This window comes from Aulonocara stuartgranti (genome assembly GCF_965226115.1).
Source record: "Aulonocara stuartgranti genome assembly, chromosome: 7".
Taxonomy (NCBI): Eukaryota; Metazoa; Chordata; class Actinopteri; order Cichliformes; family Cichlidae; genus Aulonocara; species Aulonocara stuartgranti.
The window spans coordinates 40,614,828-40,634,825 of record NC_138945.1 but is presented as its reverse complement, the minus strand read 5'-3'; the positions used below and the strand labels follow the sequence as shown (position 1 = coordinate 40,634,825).

The 19,998-nt window shown below is 38.4% G+C and overlaps 2 long non-coding RNA genes across 3 annotated transcripts; both read right to left on the bottom strand.

The window, feature by feature from the left end:
- Nucleotides 1-1,336: 1,336 nt before the first annotated feature.
- On the bottom strand, nt 1,337-8,985 carry LOC309711396. 2 transcript variants are annotated; one of them, XR_014277967.1, is made up of 6 exons: nt 5,513-8,985; nt 4,932-4,995; nt 4,686-4,852; nt 3,346-4,121; nt 3,080-3,172; nt 1,337-2,595 (listed from the first exon to the last, which is right to left on the bottom strand). It is a non-coding gene; the product is annotated as an uncharacterized lncRNA (long non-coding RNA). The 2 variants fall into 2 exon arrangements; XR_014277968.1 differs by having other exon boundaries at nt 3,965-4,121.
- A 9,699-nt stretch (nt 8,986-18,684) lies between these two features.
- LOC309711098 lies at nt 18,685-19,677 on the bottom strand. The gene is made up of 4 exons (XR_014277883.1): nt 19,636-19,677; nt 19,048-19,119; nt 18,847-18,885; nt 18,685-18,698 (listed from the first exon to the last, which is right to left on the bottom strand). It is a non-coding gene; the product is annotated as an uncharacterized lncRNA (long non-coding RNA).
- Between the last annotated feature and the right edge of the window lie 321 nt (nt 19,678-19,998).

The following is a 19,998-nucleotide window of genomic DNA, read 5'->3' as shown; positions in this document are numbered from 1 at the left end:
ATAATGTCATGGCTGATGCGCTGTCTAGATCATGAATCAAACTTCCCGTTGAGGACGAAAAGTTTGATCTTGGATAGGGGGGTATATTATGATTCAGTGTTATGGATGTTTTGCACTTTGTCGGCCACACCAGAGGGCGGCATAGTTTGTGTCCTGTGTCATTGATGTTATGTGGGTTTTGGGTGTAGGCTGACCATTGATGGAGGACTGGGAGAGGCCGGCTATAAATGAGGACCCTTCTGAACCGGGACACGCCTCACAACTACTTCCTGTTCCCAACGAACTGTGCATGTGGCTGCATATGAATCTGTATTCTGGAATGAGAAGCTTTTGCTGTGTTGTAAATAGTTTTGTTGTAAATAGTTGTAAATACTTTTACTCAGTAGATTTAGAGGTGAGAAGCCATTTTCTTTTGGAACCTTTTCTCCTGTTTTTGGTTAGGGAGGCAGGTGGGGGTTTTTCCGTGTAAGTAAGCCAGTTGCACTTCATTTCTAGAGAGTTTTGTTTGTTGTTTTGGCCATGCTCACCCTGACGCCCGCTACCTTTTGGGACTTAATAAACTGACTGGTTGTTGTAAATCTGTGGCAGTTTTTGGTTCGTCTTCCTTGAGAGCAGGGAGTGTGGGGGCACTTTCCTTTCTTTTCTTTTTTTTAATTTTCCTTGTGTTGCACACCGGTTTCCCCTGGGCTGGGGTGTAAGTTTAGCCTCCACACTCTAAGAAATAAAACGTTGGATTTAATTGACAAAGTTAAGGCAATCTTTTCCACAAAACCTGGTCAATTAAACATAAATCAATATGGTTGTTATCTGCAATTTCAATGGTGATGTATATCAGAAGTGAAATTGTTGTATAAAAGCAACAGCTTTCCTTTCATTGTTACTATTTAACACCATTAATTAGAATTTAAACACTTTGTTCATTTTATTAACTGTATTGCTTTAGGTTCAATTGACAATATTAATTTGAATTTAATGGCACCATTTAGATTGCGTTTTGGACCTAATTAATTTGATTAATTATGATTTAATTAATAGTTTCATCTATATGCTAAATGTTTAGGTATCAACAAAACAAGTCTAGAAAGGTTCCTGAGTTGTCATCTATACATTGTAATTAGGTGTTTGGACCTTTCAGAGGTCTTCAGCAAAGGTCTGACACTTAACTACAGAGTACAGGTGACAACTCAAGAACCTTTTTACACTTGCTCACACGTTACCATTTATAACATTCAAGATCCTTGCACTTCAATAGAAAACTCTTACGCCAAAGCTTACATAAAGTGTAAATGCAAAAAAAGGGTGCTGCATCAACAACTTTATTTACTGTGAGCCTTGACAAGGCAAAGCTTCTACAGGGAACAACACCGCATAAGGCAATATTAAATGCTTAAAGTTCATGAACAAAATTTAAACATTGGAAATAACTTTCCGAGTTTCAACAAAGTGACATTGTAAATCACTTAAATCACTGTATGTAATGCAATTACAGAAAATATTTAAGTGACACAAAAAGGTAAAAACGATTTAGTCCCCAGTTACAAAAATCTGATTCAGAATTTTAAGTTTTCTATTATATAATAAATTTTACAATAAAAAATGCGTATAGCAAATCTCAAAATATTCTTAATTAAATGCTAAGACCAAAAATCCAGTACTTAACTTGAGTACAGGTGACAACCTTAGAACCTTTTCACATTTGTTTGCACATACACTTTAACATTTATAACACTCAAGGTCTTTGACCTGCAATGGAAACCTGGTACACGAGAACTAATATGAAGTGTAAATACAAAATAAATTGTGTTGCTTTAACAACTTGAACAAAAGCCTTCAATGAGGCAAAGCTTAAACAGGGAAACAACACTGCATAATGCAACATTAAATGGTGTGTAAAATAAAATGTAAACATCTGAAACAACTTTCCAGTTTCAACTAAGTGACAGTGCAGTGTAGTACAGTTGTAGGTCTGCAATGGCTACAGTCTGCAGAATTACCACAGCAACTCAAACTAAAGAAAATGTTGTGAAACAAGAAAATATATCCATCTGGGTAATTTTGTCCCCAGTTCAAAAAACTCAGTTTCTGAATTATGTTTTCTTTTCCACAATCAAAAAAAAAAAAAAAAAAAGAAAAACATTCAGTAAATCTCTTAAATATTAAAAGCTATGACAAAATATTTACAAACAAGGATCAACATATATACAATTTATAAACTTTTAAACAGTGAAACAGAGCACTTATTTTGGGGGACATTTTGATCTAGAAGAGTCATTGCGTCTCCTTTTGGCAGAGTTTGTTCTTCAGCACTTGTATTTTGTTAGACAGTTTTTTGTCTTCCAGTCCCATGAGCACCTTCTGGAAGAACTCAAATGTGTAGCGAAGTGGCTTTGGGTAACTCAGATTGAGGCAGTAAATTAGCCCAAACAAAAGTGCACACCCGCTCGCCACATCGTGAAGATCCTGCAAGACGGTGCATCTCTCGATAATGATGCCAACATCTTCAAGGGAGTCATCAGGCTGTGCTCCTTCATGGATTATTTTATAAACACCCAAATCCATCCTCTCGAGCTCTTCAGCTTCCATCACGTTGAAAGCCTGAAAAGGACAGAAATATTTTAAATCAGTTGTATTTTGGTCATCGCATCATCTATCTATTCACTCCATTTTAGTTAAAATGGTCCACACTACCCTAATTACACATATCCCTGAATGAGACTGAGGAGAACAGACCAAAGAAAAATGTGGATTTAAGACTATCAAATAAAGACCAAGAAGAAGATACATGAAACATGGACAGAGGGCAGAAGGAGTATGCATTAATAATATTATCAATATTCTGCTGACCAGGGTCATTTTCTTTAGTTTCGCATAAAACAATGTAAGTGAATGGAAACAAAATCCTAGTATTTCCCATGCACTTTATTGTTGTAAGCTAATTTAAAGAAAACTGATTGCTGCCAGATCAGGAGAATGCCTGGGGCCTGTTTAGAAAATACATTTTTCAACTTACAAAACTCTGGGAATTATGACAGTCAAAATTTTACTGAGGGGTGGAATATCCCTTTAAAAATAAACTTACCATGTACTCTTTGATGAGATTTTCAGGGTTCTCATTCAGGTATATAATCACAGCTTTAAGGATGCATTCACGCTTCACTTCGATTCGGGAACTCTAAACAAAACAACACATGCAGCGCAATTACTTTTTTGAAGTTTTTAGAGACCCCCACAGAACTTAAGTCAATTTTTATTGTTGTTTAACCAATTCATAATTGTTTCTAAGTAAATTTTAAACATGCTTTTTGCAAGCAAGTAGTATTTTGTGTTAGAGAATGAGAAGCTTACCAATTCATACCCATAAAGATTATAAGTTATGAGTCCAATTACACTGATTGCGATACATTGGGTCGTGGAAAATGCAGCTTTAGCGTGGTGTACCACCCGAAAGAAGGAAGAAAAGTGTTGTTGCATAGGAGTGCTGTTCAAAGGAATCAAAAACATTTTGATAGAGATTTCCAAAAATTAATGACAAAAACTACACACTGTCACGTTAATATGAGGTATGCGGGCTACCACCACATTTGCAGTATTTATACCAAGAGTGAAAAAAAATAATCTATTGTGTCACTGAGTTGTGGCGAAATGTGAAATGTTGTCTGCCTTTGTCTTTTCTCAGTGTAGCTAATTATTCCTTTGGACAATTAATGAGTAACAAAAAAAGAAAAGAAAAAAGCTACAATGCCAGCAGCGGCACTTATGGCCTCTAGGGGCATGAGTTACTTAGTTCTGCTTTGTGTCAGGACCAAATCCAGAATATAAGCCAAAAGCGAGATGAAAAGTATAACGCAGGAGAGAACAAGCATGAAATGACCCAAGAAAGTTAAAAATACAGGTTAATAACCAGACCTGAGATCAACCTGCAACTAATCTATTAGTTACAGAACATTTTAACAAGACAGAATACCTGTGAAATTGCAGACAACGCTGCTGTGATCCGCCGCGCTGTTTCCCCTCCTTTTTTTTCATAGAATCTTCATCAACTGGTCAGAGTACTGGTCAAGACTGCTCATGAATGTGGACAGCAGTGGAACTGTGGTGATTCGGGTGAACTCCGCATTGATCTACAAAGTTCAAAAATAAATTTTTTAAATAGTTCAGCTCAAAACGGGACTAAATCCAGACCAAACCTGATCTAATCCCAGACAAAAAGTTCTGGTGCTGTCCAGGTTTGATTTAAAGAAAAAAAAAAGGGGGGGGGGGGGGGGGGGGGGAATTGGTTAATCAGATGGGAATGTGCAAAATCAATTACGATTACAAAAAAGGAAAAAAAAAGATTTTTAAATCGACATAAGTTATTCCAACATGCCACCCAAAACATTTATAGATGGACCGGCAGAATCAGGTGGCTGCAAAAGAGTGCCTCACCCATGCAGTACAAAAAAAAAAAAAAAAAAAAAAAAAAATCACAAAATGCACAAATTTTGCACTTTAGTTGTAAAAGGAAACTGACGTGTATCATGTTAGCAACGTCCTGTTTTCCCAAAATTTTTCATTCTATTGGAGCTGCCCTTCTCACAACACAATTTAGCTGCACTAAGCTGAAAAGACATCAGCTCGGTGACATCAGCTTTGTAGCAGTACTTTTCTGTTCACGGCCAGTTTTTAACCAAGACTCAAACTCATACCTCAGGTACTTTGAAGAGGGCCGGCCATCTGCTCTTGAACTCTGCGATGAATGGCATCTCTTCAATCACCTCTCTTCTTCTGTGTGCAAATGTCTTATCCATCTTTGTTTTGATTATTTGATCGTTGTTTGTTTAAAGAGCAAAGCTTACAACACCACATTCATAACCTAAAAGACCAAATAAGAGAGTTCAAAATCTAAAATTGCGTATTAAGGAAAAAGTAAATAATATGAAAGCATTAGGTACCTTCAACATGCACTTTTGGAGCACAGCTCAAATCTCTGCAGCTCCAAATTCCACAACCAGCAACCTGAGAGAAAAAGAAAACCAGAAAAAATGAATCGTGTACAGTGAGACACATGCAAAGGGGTAGCACAGAGATGGTCTAAACTTAAGAACACTCCTGTTTCTTTTAAAATGTATTAATAATACAAGTTAAATTTCAAATTTCAAACATTTGAAAATGTCATCGTTGTCCAAACAGGAACTTTAGAGTCTTGAGGTTTGTTGATAGAAAAGATTTTAAAATGGCAGAGCTGATCCAAAAGTGTTTGTGTGGGAAGCTAACATGAAGGTGTTTAAAAGAAAACACACACACACAAAAAATTAAGAACACAAAAAAATAAGAACGCACACAAACACAAAGAGCACACAAACACAAAGAACACAGAAACACCAATGTCCCAGGCAGGATGTAGACCCAAACACAGGACTTGAACTGAAAGAGGCTACTTTATTGCAGTAGAAAGAATTCCACAAAAACATAAAGTTGCAAAAAACAAAACCACATTAGAAACTAAAAACTATTAATAAAAACTCTGGGAAACCTGGAAACTCAAGGAGCACGGAAGCCAGCACAGCATGGTGAGGGAACAACACAACAGAGAGCAAAGGAGAACACAGGGCTTATATACACAGGGGAGTAATCAGGGAATGGGAAACAGGAGAGAGACACAACTGTGAGAAATTAGACTAACGAGACAGGGGAGACGTAAAACTGAACACACTGACATCAGACTGGGATTATCAAAATAAAGCAAAACACAAAACAAAGCACAAAGATGTAGACTTGACACTGAGAGGCAGGCTGAAAGAATATAACACATGGAACGCAGAGATGACAGAGACTTAAAGAAGAATTAACATCAAATTAAACTCATGACCAGAGCAAAACTGAAACATCGATTTATAGTACTCGTCAAAACAGGATAGCTAAAGAATCAGACATAAATCATAATTGAGAAAAACACAAAAACATAAGAAACAGAAAATGATGGGTCAAAATGACCCAGAACCATGACAAACAAGATCACAAAAAACATCAAGAACACAAAAACACCAAGAACACAAAAAACATCAAGAACACACAAGCACCAAGAACACACAAACACCAAGAACACAAAAAACACCAAGAAATCACAAACATCAAGAACACAAAAACATCAAGAACACACGAACACCAAAAACACAAAAAACATCTAGAACACAAAAACATCAAGAACACACAAAAACCAAGAACACACAGACACCAAGAACACAAAAACATCAAGAACACACAAAAACCAAGAACACACAAGCATCAAGAACACAAACACACCAAGAACACAAACATCAAGAACACAAACACACCAAGAACACAAAAAACATCAAGAAAACAAAAACATCAAGAACACAAAAACATAAAGAACACAAAAACACCAAGAACACAAAAACACCAAGAACACAAAAAACATCAAGAACACACAAACACACCATGAACACACGAACATCAAAAACACACAAACATCAAGAACACAAAAACACCAAGAACACAAAAAAACATCAAGAACACAAACACCCAGACCACAAAAAATAAAGAACACAAAAACACGAAGAACAAAAAAAACATCAAGAACACACAAACATCAACAGCATAAAAAAAGAACACAAAAACATAAAGAACACACAAACATGAAGAACAAACAAACACCAACAACACACGAACACCAAGAACACAAAAAAAATCAAGATCACAAAAACACACAAACATCAAGACCACAAAAAACATTTACAACACACAAAACACCAAGAACACAAAAACACCAAGAACACAAAAAACATCAAGAACACACAAACACCAAGAACACAAAAAACATCAAGAACACACAAACATCTTACTTACTTACTACTTAGACTTAGTTCCTCCTACGCCGGGCGGCGCATCGGGCAGCTAGTGATCTCCGTCGATGTCGGTCAGCAGCGACTGTTTCAGCTTCGTCACAGGCAATGTCGACAGTTCTCAGATCGTCCATAAATGTTCGACGCCATTGCCGGTCCCAAGCCCGGATGAGAAAGGAGGAGGGTTGGGCGTGGGGCTAGCAACCCCACCCTGTAAAAACTCCAAATGCTACGGAAACCGCAAGTGAACCTCAGTATCGACTGAATCAGGGCGAAGATGATCGGTAACCCTTAATGACAGCAGTGGAGAAAAGCCCTCGGGTCGTCCACTGCCCGATGCGTCGACCAATTTTCGACCCAAAAGAAACAACACACAAACATCAAGAACACAAAAACATCAAGAACAGAAAAACATCAAGAAAACAAAAGCATAAAGAACACAAAAACACCAAGAACAGACAAACATCAAAAACACAAAAGCACCAAGAACATAAAAAAACATCAAGAAAACACAAACATCAAGAAGACAAAAACATAAAGAACACAAAAACACCAAGAACACAAAAACACGAAGAACAAAAAAAACATCAAGAACACACAAACATCAAGAACACAAAAACATAAAGAACACACAAACACCAAGAACACAAAAACACCAAGAACATAAAAAAAATCAAGAACACATAAGCATCAAGAACACAAAAACACCAAGGGCACACGAACACCAAGAACACAAACACACCAAGAACACAAAAAACATCAAGAAAACACAAACATCAAGAACACAAAAACATAAAGAACACAAAAACACCAAGAACACAAAAACACCAAGAACACAAAATAGTAATAGTAATAGTAATAAATCACATAGCAATAGTACAATAGTACACCCAAGTAGTTGTAAAAAGCATGATAATATATTAAGTTATCGAAAGTATTAAGAATACGTTACTCTCATTCAGTAACGTAACGGAATACGTTACAAAATACATTTTGGGGCATGCATTCTGTAATCTGAAGAACACAAAACACCAAGAACACAAAAAACATCAAGAACACAAACACACCAAGAACACACAAACACCAAGAACACACAAACATCAAGAACACAAAAACATCAAGAACACACAAGCATCAAGAACACAAACACACCAAGAACACAAACATCAAGAACACAAACACACCAAGAACACAAAAAACATCAAGAACACACAAACACACCATGAACACACAAACATCAAAAACACACAAACATCAAGAACACAAAAACACCAAGAACACAAAAAAACATCAAGAACACAAACACCCAGACCACAAAAAATAAAGAACACAAATACACGAAGAACACAAAAACACGAAGAACAAAAAAAACATCAAGAACACACAAACATCAACAGCATAAAAAAAAGAACACAAAGACATCAAGAACACAAAAACATCAAGAACACACAAACACCAAGAACACAAAACACCAAGAACACAAAAACACCAAGAACACAAAAAACATCAAGAACACACAAACACCAAGAACACAAAAAACATCAAGAACACACAAACATCTTACTTACTTACTACTTAGACTTAGTTCCTCCTACGCCGGGCGGCGCATCGGGCAGCAGCGACTGTTTCAGCTTCGTCACAGGCAATGTCGACAGTTCTCAGATCGTCCATAAATGTTCGACGCCATTGCCGGTCCCAAGCCCGGATGAGAAAGGAGGAGGGTTGGGCGTGGGGCTAGCAACCCCACCCTGTAAAAACTCCAAATGCTACGGAAACAGCAAGTGAACCTCAGTATCGACTGAATCAGGGCGAAGATGATCAGTAACCCTTAATGACGGCAGTGGAGAAAAGCCCTCGGGTCGTCCACTGCCCGATGCGTCGACCAATTTTCGACCCAAAAGAAACAACACACAAACATCAAGAACACAAAAACATCAAGAACAGAAAAACATCAAGAAAACAAAAGCATAAAGAACACAAAAACACCAAGAACAGACAAACATCAAAAACACAAAAGCACCAAGAACATAAAAAAACATCAAGAAAACACAAACATCAAGAAGACAAAAACATAAAGAACACAAAAACACCAAGAACACAAAAACACGAAGAACAAAAAAAACATCAAGAACACAAACATCAAGAACACAAAAACATAAAGAACACAAAAACACCAAGAACACAAAAACACCAAGGGCACAAAAAAAATCAAGATCACAAAAACACCAAAAACACACAAACATCAAGACCACAAAAAACATTTACAACACACAAACATCAAGAACACAAAAACATCAAGAACAGAAAAACATCAAGAAAACAAAAGCATAAAGAACACAAAAACACCAAGAACAGACAAACATCAAAAGCACAAAAGCACCAAGAACATAAAAAAACATCAAGAAAACACAAACATCAAGAAGACAAAAATATAAAGAACACAAAAACACCAAGAACACAAAAACACGAAGAACAAAAAAAACATCAAGAACACAAACATCAAGAACACAAAAACATAAAGAACACAAAAACACCAAGAACACAAAAACACCAAGAACATAAAAAAAATCAAGAACACATAAGCATCAAGAACACAAAAACACCAAGGGCACAAAAAAAATCAAGATCACAAAAACACCAAAAACACACAAACATCAAGACCACAAAAAACATTTACAACACACAAACATCAAGAACACAAAAACATCAAGAACAGAAAAACATCAAGAAAACAAAAGCATAAAGAACACAAAAACACCAAGAACAGACAAACATCAAAAGCACAAAAGCACCAAGAACATAAAAAAACATCAAGAAAACACAAACATCAAGAAGACAAAAATATAAAGAACACAAAAACACCAAGAACACAAAAACACGAAGAACAAAAAAAACATCAAGAACACAAACATCAAGAACACAAAAACATAAAGAACACAAAAACACCAAGAACACAAAAACACCAAGAACATAAAAAAAATCAAGAACACATAAGCATCAAGAACACAAAAACACCAAGGGCACAAAAAAAATCAAGATCACAAAAACACCAAAAACACACAAACATCAAGACCACAAAAAACATTTACAACACACAAACACCAAGAACATAAAAACACCAAGAACACACAAAAACCAAGAACACAAAAACACCAAGAACACAAAAAGCATCAAGATCACAAAAACACCAAGAACACAAAAAACATCAAGAACACACAAACACCAAGAACACAAAAACATCAAGAACGCACAAACACCAAGAACACAAAAACACAAAGAACACACAAACACCAAGAACACATGAAAACCAAGAACACACAAACACCAAGAACAAAAAAAACATCAAGAACACACAAACATCAAGAACACACAAACACCAAGAACAAAAAAACATCAAGAACACACAAACATCAAGAACACACAAACACCAAGAACACAAAAAACATCAAGTACACAAAAACTCCAAGAACACACGAACACCAAGAAGAATTGAACACCAAGAACACACAAACACCAAGAACAAAAAAACCCACCAAGAACACAAAAACATCAAGAAAACACAAACACCAAGATCACAAAAACATGAAGAACACACAAACATGAAGAACAAACAAACACCAACAACACACGAACACCAAGAACACAAAAAACATCAAGAACACAAAAACACCAAGAACACACAAACACCAAGAACACAAAAACATAAAGAACACACAAACACCAACAACACACAAACACCAACAACACAAAAAACATCAAGAAAACACCAACACCAAGAACACATAAACACCAAGAACACACAAACACCAAGAACACACAAACATCAAGAACACACAAACACCAAGAACACACAAACACCAAGAACACAAAAACATCAAGAACATACAAACACCAAGAACACACAAACATCAAGAACACAAAAAACCTCAAGACCATGAAGACCTTCAGTAATAGTGATAAATCACACAGCAATACTACAATAGTACACCCATGTAGTTGTAAAAAGCATGATAATATCTTAAGTAATCCAAAGTATTCAGAATACGTTACTCTCATTCAGTAACGTAACGGAATACGTTACAAAATACATTTTGGGGCATGCATTCTGTAATCTGAAGAACACACATACACCAAGAACACAAAAACACCAATAACACAAACACACCAAGGACACACAAACATCAAGAACACAAACACACCAAGAACACACAAACACCAAGAACACAAAAAACATCAAGAACACAAAAACACCAAGAACACAAAAAACACCAAGAACACACAAATACCAAGAACAAAAAAACCCACCAAGAACACAAAAACATCAAGAAAACACAAACACCAAGATCACAAAAACATGAAGAACACACAAACATGAAGAACAAACAAACACCAACAACACACGAACACCAAGAACACAAAAAACATCAAGAACACAAAAACACCAAGAACACAAAAACACCAAGAACACAAAAACATCAAGAACACAAAAAACATCAAGAACACAAAAAACATCAAGACCATGAAGACCTTCAGTAATAGTAATAAATCACACAGCAATAGTACAATAGTACACCCATGTAGTTGTAAAAAGCATGATAATATCTTAAGCAATCCAAAGTATTCAGACTACGTTACTCTCATTCAGTAACGTAACGGAATACGTTACAAAATACATTTTGGGGCATGCATTCTGTAATCTGAAGAACACACATACACCAAGAACACAAAAACACCAAGAACACAAAAACACCAAGACCACACAAACATCAAGAACACAAACACACCATGAACACACAAAAACCAAGAACACATGAACACCAAAAACACAAAAACATCTAGAACACACAAACATCAAGAACATCAAGAACACAAACACACCAAGAACACACAAACACCAAGAACACAAAAACATCAAGAACACACAAACACCAAGAACACAAAAACATCATGAACACAAAAACACCAAGAACACACGAACATCAAGAACACAAACACACCATGAACACAAAAAAACATCAAAAACAAACACCCAGACCACAAAAAATCAAGAACACAAAAACACCAAGAATACAAAAACACCAAGAACACAAAAACATCAAGAACACACGAACATCACAAACACAAAAACATCAAGAACACAAAAACGAAGAACACAAAAAACATCAAGAACACAAACACACCAAGAACACAAAATCACCAAGAACACAAAAACACTAAGAACAAAAAAAACATCAAGAACACACGAAAAGCAAGAACACATGAACACCAAGAACACAAAAACACCAAGACCAAAAAAAACACCAAGAACACAAAAGCATAAAGAACACACAAACACCAACAACACACAAACACTAAGAACACAAAAAACATCAAAAACACACAAACACCAAGAACACAAAAACATCATGAACACAAAAACACCAAGAACACACGAACACCAAGAACAAAAAAAAACATCAAGAACACACAAACACCAAGAACACACAAACATCAAGAACACACAAACACCAAGAACACACAAACATGAAGAACACAAAAACACCAAGAACACACAAACATCAAGAACACACAAACATCAAGAACACAAATACATCAAGACCATGAAGACCTTCAGTAATAGTAATAAATCACACAGCAATCGTACAATAGTACACCACACAACACACAAACACTAGTGATGGGATTTCCGGCTCTTTTTAGAGAACCAGCTCTTTCGGCTCGGCTCACTAAAAAGAGCCGGCTCTTTCAGCTCCAAACCGGCTCTTCGGGTTGATTTTTTTTTTTTGCTTTAATTTATTATTAACAATAATATAAAATTATGCACAAAAGGAATTATTAATTGTAAAAAAAAAGTGGTTTTATTTATCAATGTTTATATATAAATATATGCGGTGGCCCCTAGAGACAAAGTACGTACAATTTCAAAGCATGTACAAACTCCAAAACACATTTCTAGCGGTAACTGAACTTCCAAAACAGAGCTACCTAGATCACTTAAATTACACAATTGAAAGCATATGTGTATTGCTTGTGTATTTATACACAAGCACTCATATATATTCAAATAATTAAAAAAAAAAAGTTCATTTACCTGTTACTACCACACACAAAATCTGGTCGTTGGTACTTGCTGGCTTGTGTAGCCACTAGGTAACAAAAGCTCAACACTCCGCCTAGCAACCTGGAGCACTTCTGTTGTGTTTTGTACATGTTTTGAGTTTTTATGTGCTTCTGAGTTTTTACGTGCTTTGGAGTTTGTACGTGCTTCAGAGTTCGAACGTGTTTGTACGTGCTTTGTCTCTTGGGGCCACTGTAAACATACTTTTATTTATTCACTCCGCATAAAATGTAATAAATAAATCATATTGTGGCATGCAGAGGAATCTTAACAAAGAAGCTCACAGAGAGAGATTGAACTTGTTATTCAACCCCAAGCTCGTAGGGGGAGCTCTTTATTAAAACACTTGCCGGTGCTACAATGTGCCTCAAGGTTCAACAACAGCACAACAGAAGTCACTCATGGTACAGCACTCTCTCTACAAAACAACAACTGTCAGTGGCTCTGCACCACAGCGTAAACACAACATTCAAGATAACAGTTAAAAGTAACGTAACCATAAACAATAAAACAAGAACATTTAAACAGCAGCACATGTCTCAAGGCCATTACATCCTCACCTGATCTAGTCCCCCATTAGATCCCCCCCCGCAGTTACCCTGTACCACATATCTAGCCCCTTCTGAAGAAGAGCAATTTGGATTGTAATGATTTTAATAACTACAGACCTGTATCCAACTTACCATTTTTAAGTAAAGTCTTAGAAAAACTTGTTTTTACTCAGATTACTGATTTTCTCAATGATAGACAGATCCTGGAGATATTCCAGTCTGGATTTAGGGTGAACCACAGCACAGAGACTGCTCTCCTAAAGGTTTTAAATGATCTTAGATGTAACTGGGACGCCCAAAAGCTCTCAGTCCTGGTGCTACTGGATCTAAGCGCAGCCTTTGATACAGTAGACCACGCTATTCTTTTAAACAGACTAAAACACATGGTGGGCCTCTCTGGTGCTGTACACAACTGGTTCACTTCCTATCTCTCTGACAGAACTTTTATGGTGAGTATGGATACATGCTCCTCTAAGATCCATGAAATGACATGTGGTGTGCCTCAAGGGTCGGTTCTAGGCCCTGTACTTTTTAATTTGTATATGTTGCCTCTCGGCAGTGTCATCAGGAGGCATGGAGTGAACTTCCACAGTTACGCTGATGACATGCAGCTGTACATCTCCGTGTCTCCTGATGACACCAGACCAATGGATGCCCTTTTTAACTGTATCTTGGATATAAGATCTTTGATGGCAGAAAACTTTTTACAGCTTAACCAGGACAAGACTGAAGTTTTAATTGTCGGTCCTGAGGCTCAGAGAGAGAAACTCTTGTCTAAATTAGAGGCATTTTCACTATGTCCTTCGCTACAAGTGAAAAACCTGGGTGTTATTTTTGACTCTGAGCTTGGTTTTATCCCACATGTTAAACATGTAACCAAAATTGGATTTTATCATCTAAAAAATATAGCCAGAGTCCGCCCTATTCTCTCTCGGGCCAACACGGAGGTGCTGATGCATGCTTTTATTACCAGTCGCATTGATTACTGTAATGCCCTGCTCTCTGGTCTTCCTAAGAAGAATATTTCAACTTTACAACTCTTGCAAAACTCGGCAGCTCGTGTGCTGACGAAGACCAGAGGGCGGGCCCACATTACACCGGTTTTAGAATCGCTGCACTGGCTCCCCGTGTGTTTCAGGATCGATTTTAAAGTTCTTTTATTGGTTTTTAAATGTCTTAATGGTCTTGGGCCTTCTTATCTCTCAGATCTGCTTTTACCATACGGACCCTGAGGTCCTCTGGCACTGGCCTTTTGATTGTCCCTAAAGTCAGGACACATACTCACGGAGAGGCAGCTTTTCAGTGGTATGGTCCTCGTCTGTGGAACAGCCTGCCGGAGGAGCTCAGGGCCGCAGAGAACGTACATGTTTTTAAGAACAGGCTCAAGACCCACCTTTTTAATTTAGCTTTTACTTAGCGTTTATTTATTTTTTATGCTTATTTATTCTATCCTGTTATTCTATTATTAATTTAGGATTTACCTAATATTTTTTGATTTTATTCTTATTCATTTTTTAATCTTCTTACTCTATTTATATTTATATTTATATTGTATCCTGTTCTTATTTATTTTATCATTTTACCCTGTATATATCGTATTGCGTCATATCTCCAGTGTTTCCTCGGAGGGCGCTCTCTGCACCGGGGCTGTTATTGACCGTGGCTGCTGGTCTCTGGGGTCCTCTCAGCCTGGTTGGGGGGCTCCTTGGCCTCCCTCCTGCTGTGTGCCCAGCCCGGAGGCTGCGGTCTGTGACCGGCTCCCGGTGCAGACGGCTCTCTGTTATAATGTTTCCTCACTTGGCTCATGCGAGCCCAGCCCAATTTTTACTCTTTAAGTGTGCGCGTGTGTGTATGTGTGTGTGGGTGGGGGTGGGGGGATATATGTGTATTGAGAGTGTGGGGAGTGAGTTGGAGGGTGGGGTGGGCTGCTTTTAACTATGTAAAGCACTTTGTGCTACATTTTTTCTGTATGAAAAGTGCTTTATAAATAAAGATTGATTGATTGATTGATAATGGGAGAGAACTAGCTGCTCCCCAACACGCCACAATATAATACAAAAACCAACTATTCAACACAACTTTTAACTATTTAAATTTTCAGCTTTTTCCTTTTAAACAAATTTAAAGTGAAACAACACAAAACACTGCAAACCACAATGCAATTAAATATAAATTAAAATATGAAAACAAAAAGAAGATGCATATTCTCTGTCATATGGGCCTGCATGAATAAACTTTCTGAATCCTTTATCATCTGCAACTGAAAATAGTTGTGGATGATTACTATACCTTTCTAATGTGACGTTGTTTCCCTGGCTCTCTTTCTCTGTCTCTCCCTCCCGCTCTGTTCCTGCGCTACTGCAAGTGTAACTACCGCCCTTCCCCCCTCTTCCCAGCGCAAAACACAAGGGTCGCGTGCAGAGTGAAGCGGAAAAAAAGTGCGAGAGAGAGAGAGGGTGAGAGAAAGAAAAAAAACCCCACGGTTCGCGATAAGGAGCCGGCTCGCGTTGTTCACGTCAAAGATCCGGCTCTAAGAGCCATTTTGTTCGCGACCGACACATCACTAACAAACCCAAAGGATACAGAGATACACCGAGCAGGACTTCTGGTAAATCTGTCAGTGGTAAATAATATTATTATTATTTACCACTATTATTATTTACCACTGGTAAATATTAATATAATATTATCTAAATAATTTTGTTTAGATAATAGAGAGATGCTATTTTGGTCGTCCCTGGTTCATGCTCCGCAGAGTGACTGACTAACCTTCAACAGAGTCCCTTTGAAAGACACAGATACGATTCTTCTGATCCAGCGCTGAGCGCACATGTTAAACTCAAATGACCGCGTGTGAGTGTGTGTGTGTGTGTGTGTGTGTGTGTGCACTGATCCCTGTGAGTTCACAGCTTGGGCTGCTATGAACACTCACTTGATCAGTTTTTTTACTCTTGGATCGATCTGATGTCTGCATATGGTCACAGAAATGGCTGTGTTTGGAATACAGCACCCATTTCACTAGTCTCACTGGTCGTGTCACGGACAAACAACCTGCTGCTTAACACCGAGAAGACCAAGGAGCTCATCGTGGACTACAGGAGGAATGCTGACCCACATCCACCCATCCACATTAAGGGGACGGCTGTGGAGCGTGTGAGCAGCTTCAAGTTCCTGGGAGTCCACATCTCCGAGGATCTCACCTAGACGACCAACTGCTCCAAGCTGGTCAAGAAGGCTCACCAGCGCCTCTTCTTCTTGAGGACTCTGAGGAAGAACCACCTGTCCTCAGACATCCTGGTGAACTTCTATCGCTGCACCATCGAGAGCATCCTGACCAACTGTATAACAGTCTGGTACGGGAACTGCTTTGCCTCGGACCGGAAGGCGTTGCAGAGGGTCGTGAAAACTGCCCAGCGCATCGCCGGACCACCACTTCCTGCCATAAAAGACATCTACAGGAAGCGGTGTCTGAAAAGGGCTGGGAAAATCATCAAAGACCCCAGTCACCCATCACATGGACTCTTTACCCTCCTTCCCTCTGGGAGGCGCCACAGGAGCCTCCGGACTAAGACCACCAGCTTCTTCCCCACAGCTGTCAGACTCCTGAACTCTGCCTCCTGACATCTGACCCACGTTAAACTCATGGACTGAACATACACACACCCACAATGGACAACTGTACCCTCAAACACACAATAATAACATGGACTGAACCACCACTCACAACCACTAGCACTTTATACAGCCTCTGTAGAAACTATCTACACCCTCACTTATCTTAACTGCACTACTGTATAGCTCTGTGTAAATAATCATTCTGTACATTCGATAATCTTTAATCCTACAACTGTTTACAACTTGCATAGTTCCCATTTCTGTATAGCTGTATATCTCAGATTCTGTAAAGTTATTTATTTCATATTCTGTATAGTTTTTCATATTTATATCCTGTTCATAGCCTGTACATAGCTTGTACTCACTACAGCCTGTACATACTTATAGTTATAGAATATTCACAACATACTTCATACCGTGTACATTAAAACGTACCATAATAGACCCATTTCTGTAATATACTTACATATCTATACCATTGCTAATATATATTGTAATATATCTATATCACTAAAGCACTTCTGGATGGATGCAAACTGCATTTCATTGCCCTGTACCTGTGCATGTGCAATGACAATAAAGTTGAATTCTATTCTATTCTATTCTATTCTATTCTATTCTCTTCTATTCTAAACAGTGACATCACCACAATCCTGGCAATTTTATTTATAAAGCACATTAACTCAATGTGCTTAAGACATAAAACCATTAAAAACAGGCTTATACTTGAACAGTCATTCAGTGTAAGCCTGCGGGACCACTGAGCTGAAAGCGCACTCTGATCTGATTCTACATCAGTTCAAAGAGGTCTAATGGGGTTAAAGATGCCCAGTTAGACCAAACAGTCGACGGCCTTCAGCTTCCCATTGCTGTTTTATTTGCAAAACTGAGTTATATGTTTTAACCAACAGGGTCTAAGTCACAGAGTAAACATCATGGTGCATTCATTAAGACTTCAAACTAATTAACCCACAGGCTTCTGTCCAAGATTCAACAAGTTTATTGTCATATACACTGCGTGTGTCCAATCACATTTCCTTGAGCAGTCTCCCCCTGCTGGCCATTACAGAGAATATAGATTTAATATAAATTTAATACATAGAGACTTAAATAATTAGATCTTTCAGAGGCAGTCCTGGAATGTCGTCCTGTACTGGTGCAGCTCCTTTAACTTGATGGTCGTCTCCAGGTGTTGGAAGAAGCTGCAGGCAGGTAAACCTGGTGCATCGTTCAGGTGAAAGCGTTCAGGTTTGCGTGGGCAAGAAACAAACCTCTGTTTTCAGTCTGAGGCTGGCAGAGTTCATTCTGTTTCCTTTGAGTGTTTTCCCTCAGATGCCCTAGGATGTTGCAGTAGAAGAATGCACTGACAGTCTCACCCTGGGAGACAAATAAACACTGCACAACACAATGAATGTAAAGAAAAAGAATAATAGAAGACGAGCACTGCAGTCTCAGTCCTCACCTCACCTGCTGCCTTCAGGTTTGGAAGCACTGAAAACTATTAGGTCCCAGCTGGAGATCAGCAGCAGCCACCAGCCGGCATCTCGCCCTCGTAGGTGGGTCCAACTCCAACTGAAAACAGTGTGCTAATACATGAAACTGATTGTGTTCATAGTCAACGCATACTTCACTGAAAGGGTCACTGGAACTATTTTATCTGCTTTATGTTTCAGACTGAAGCTCTGAGAGTGACACTCTCTGTATGTGACCCACATGTTACCTTCAGCTTGTCTCTTTCTTTCTGACTTGTTTGGCAGGCCTGACGTGGTAACAAACACCCAGAGCCAAAAACACAAAACAGAGTGACACCCCAATACTTCAGCGAGATATGAATCAATATGGATGGAGACAGCCCAAATCTGGCTCCAGCCCTTCCCCGGGCTTACAGGCACCGGTACAAGAACACAAAATCAATACTCACTCTGAAGCTCTTTCAGAGGAATCTCATCTGCCAGTAACAAGCCTCCAGTCTACTGCTCGACACTCAGTTATCCTTGTTTAAATCAAGTTTAATGCATAATAAGGGTCTTTGTAGCAGCTGTAACAAGCTCGTATAATCAGCGAACAAAGACTGGAAATACTGTTAAAGGAAAATGTGAAGACAGAAACTCGAATTTGCCCTCAGCTAAACGGAATATCCTGAAACAAAGAATAGTTTTACACTCTGAGAAAAACAACACCGATATACATCAGCTACAGATACATCAGAGCCAGCAGCAAGTCCCAGAGTTACCCACAGAAACAAGCTGGCCAACCCTGCAGTTTCTCTACCGTCCAGCAGAGGCAGCAGTGAGTCAGTTCCCATAGACTCCCATGTTAAAACTTTCCAGCAGAAATAAACGTGTTTACAGCCAATTAGCTCAGTTGTACAGCGGTCCTTCTTCAAACTGAGGCTTTTATCTAAGGTGAGATCATTTTTATCTTTTAAAAACTTCGAACGGGCGATTCATGCTTTTATTATATCCCAGCTGGACTATTCTAACTCCTTATATGCTGGAGTTAGCCAGACCTTCCTGGCAAGGCTGCAGTTGGTCCAGAATGCTGCAGCTCGTCTTCTGACACGTACTAAAGGATGTGAACACATTTCCCCGGTGCTCGCCTCTCTTCATTGGCTCCCTGTCCACTTCAGAATTAACTTTAAAATTATATTGTTGACCTACAAAGCCCTGAATGGACAGGCTCCCGGGTATTTGTTTGACCTCTTGCAGACTTATACCCCCTTTAGATCTCTTAGATCAAGTGATCTTTTGCTTTTAGCTGTACCAAGGTCGAGGCTGGTTCATAGAGGCGATCGAGCATTTGCAGTCGTAGCGCCTAAGCTGTGGAATAATTTACCCCTATACATCAGACAGGCTCCCACTGTCAATCTTTT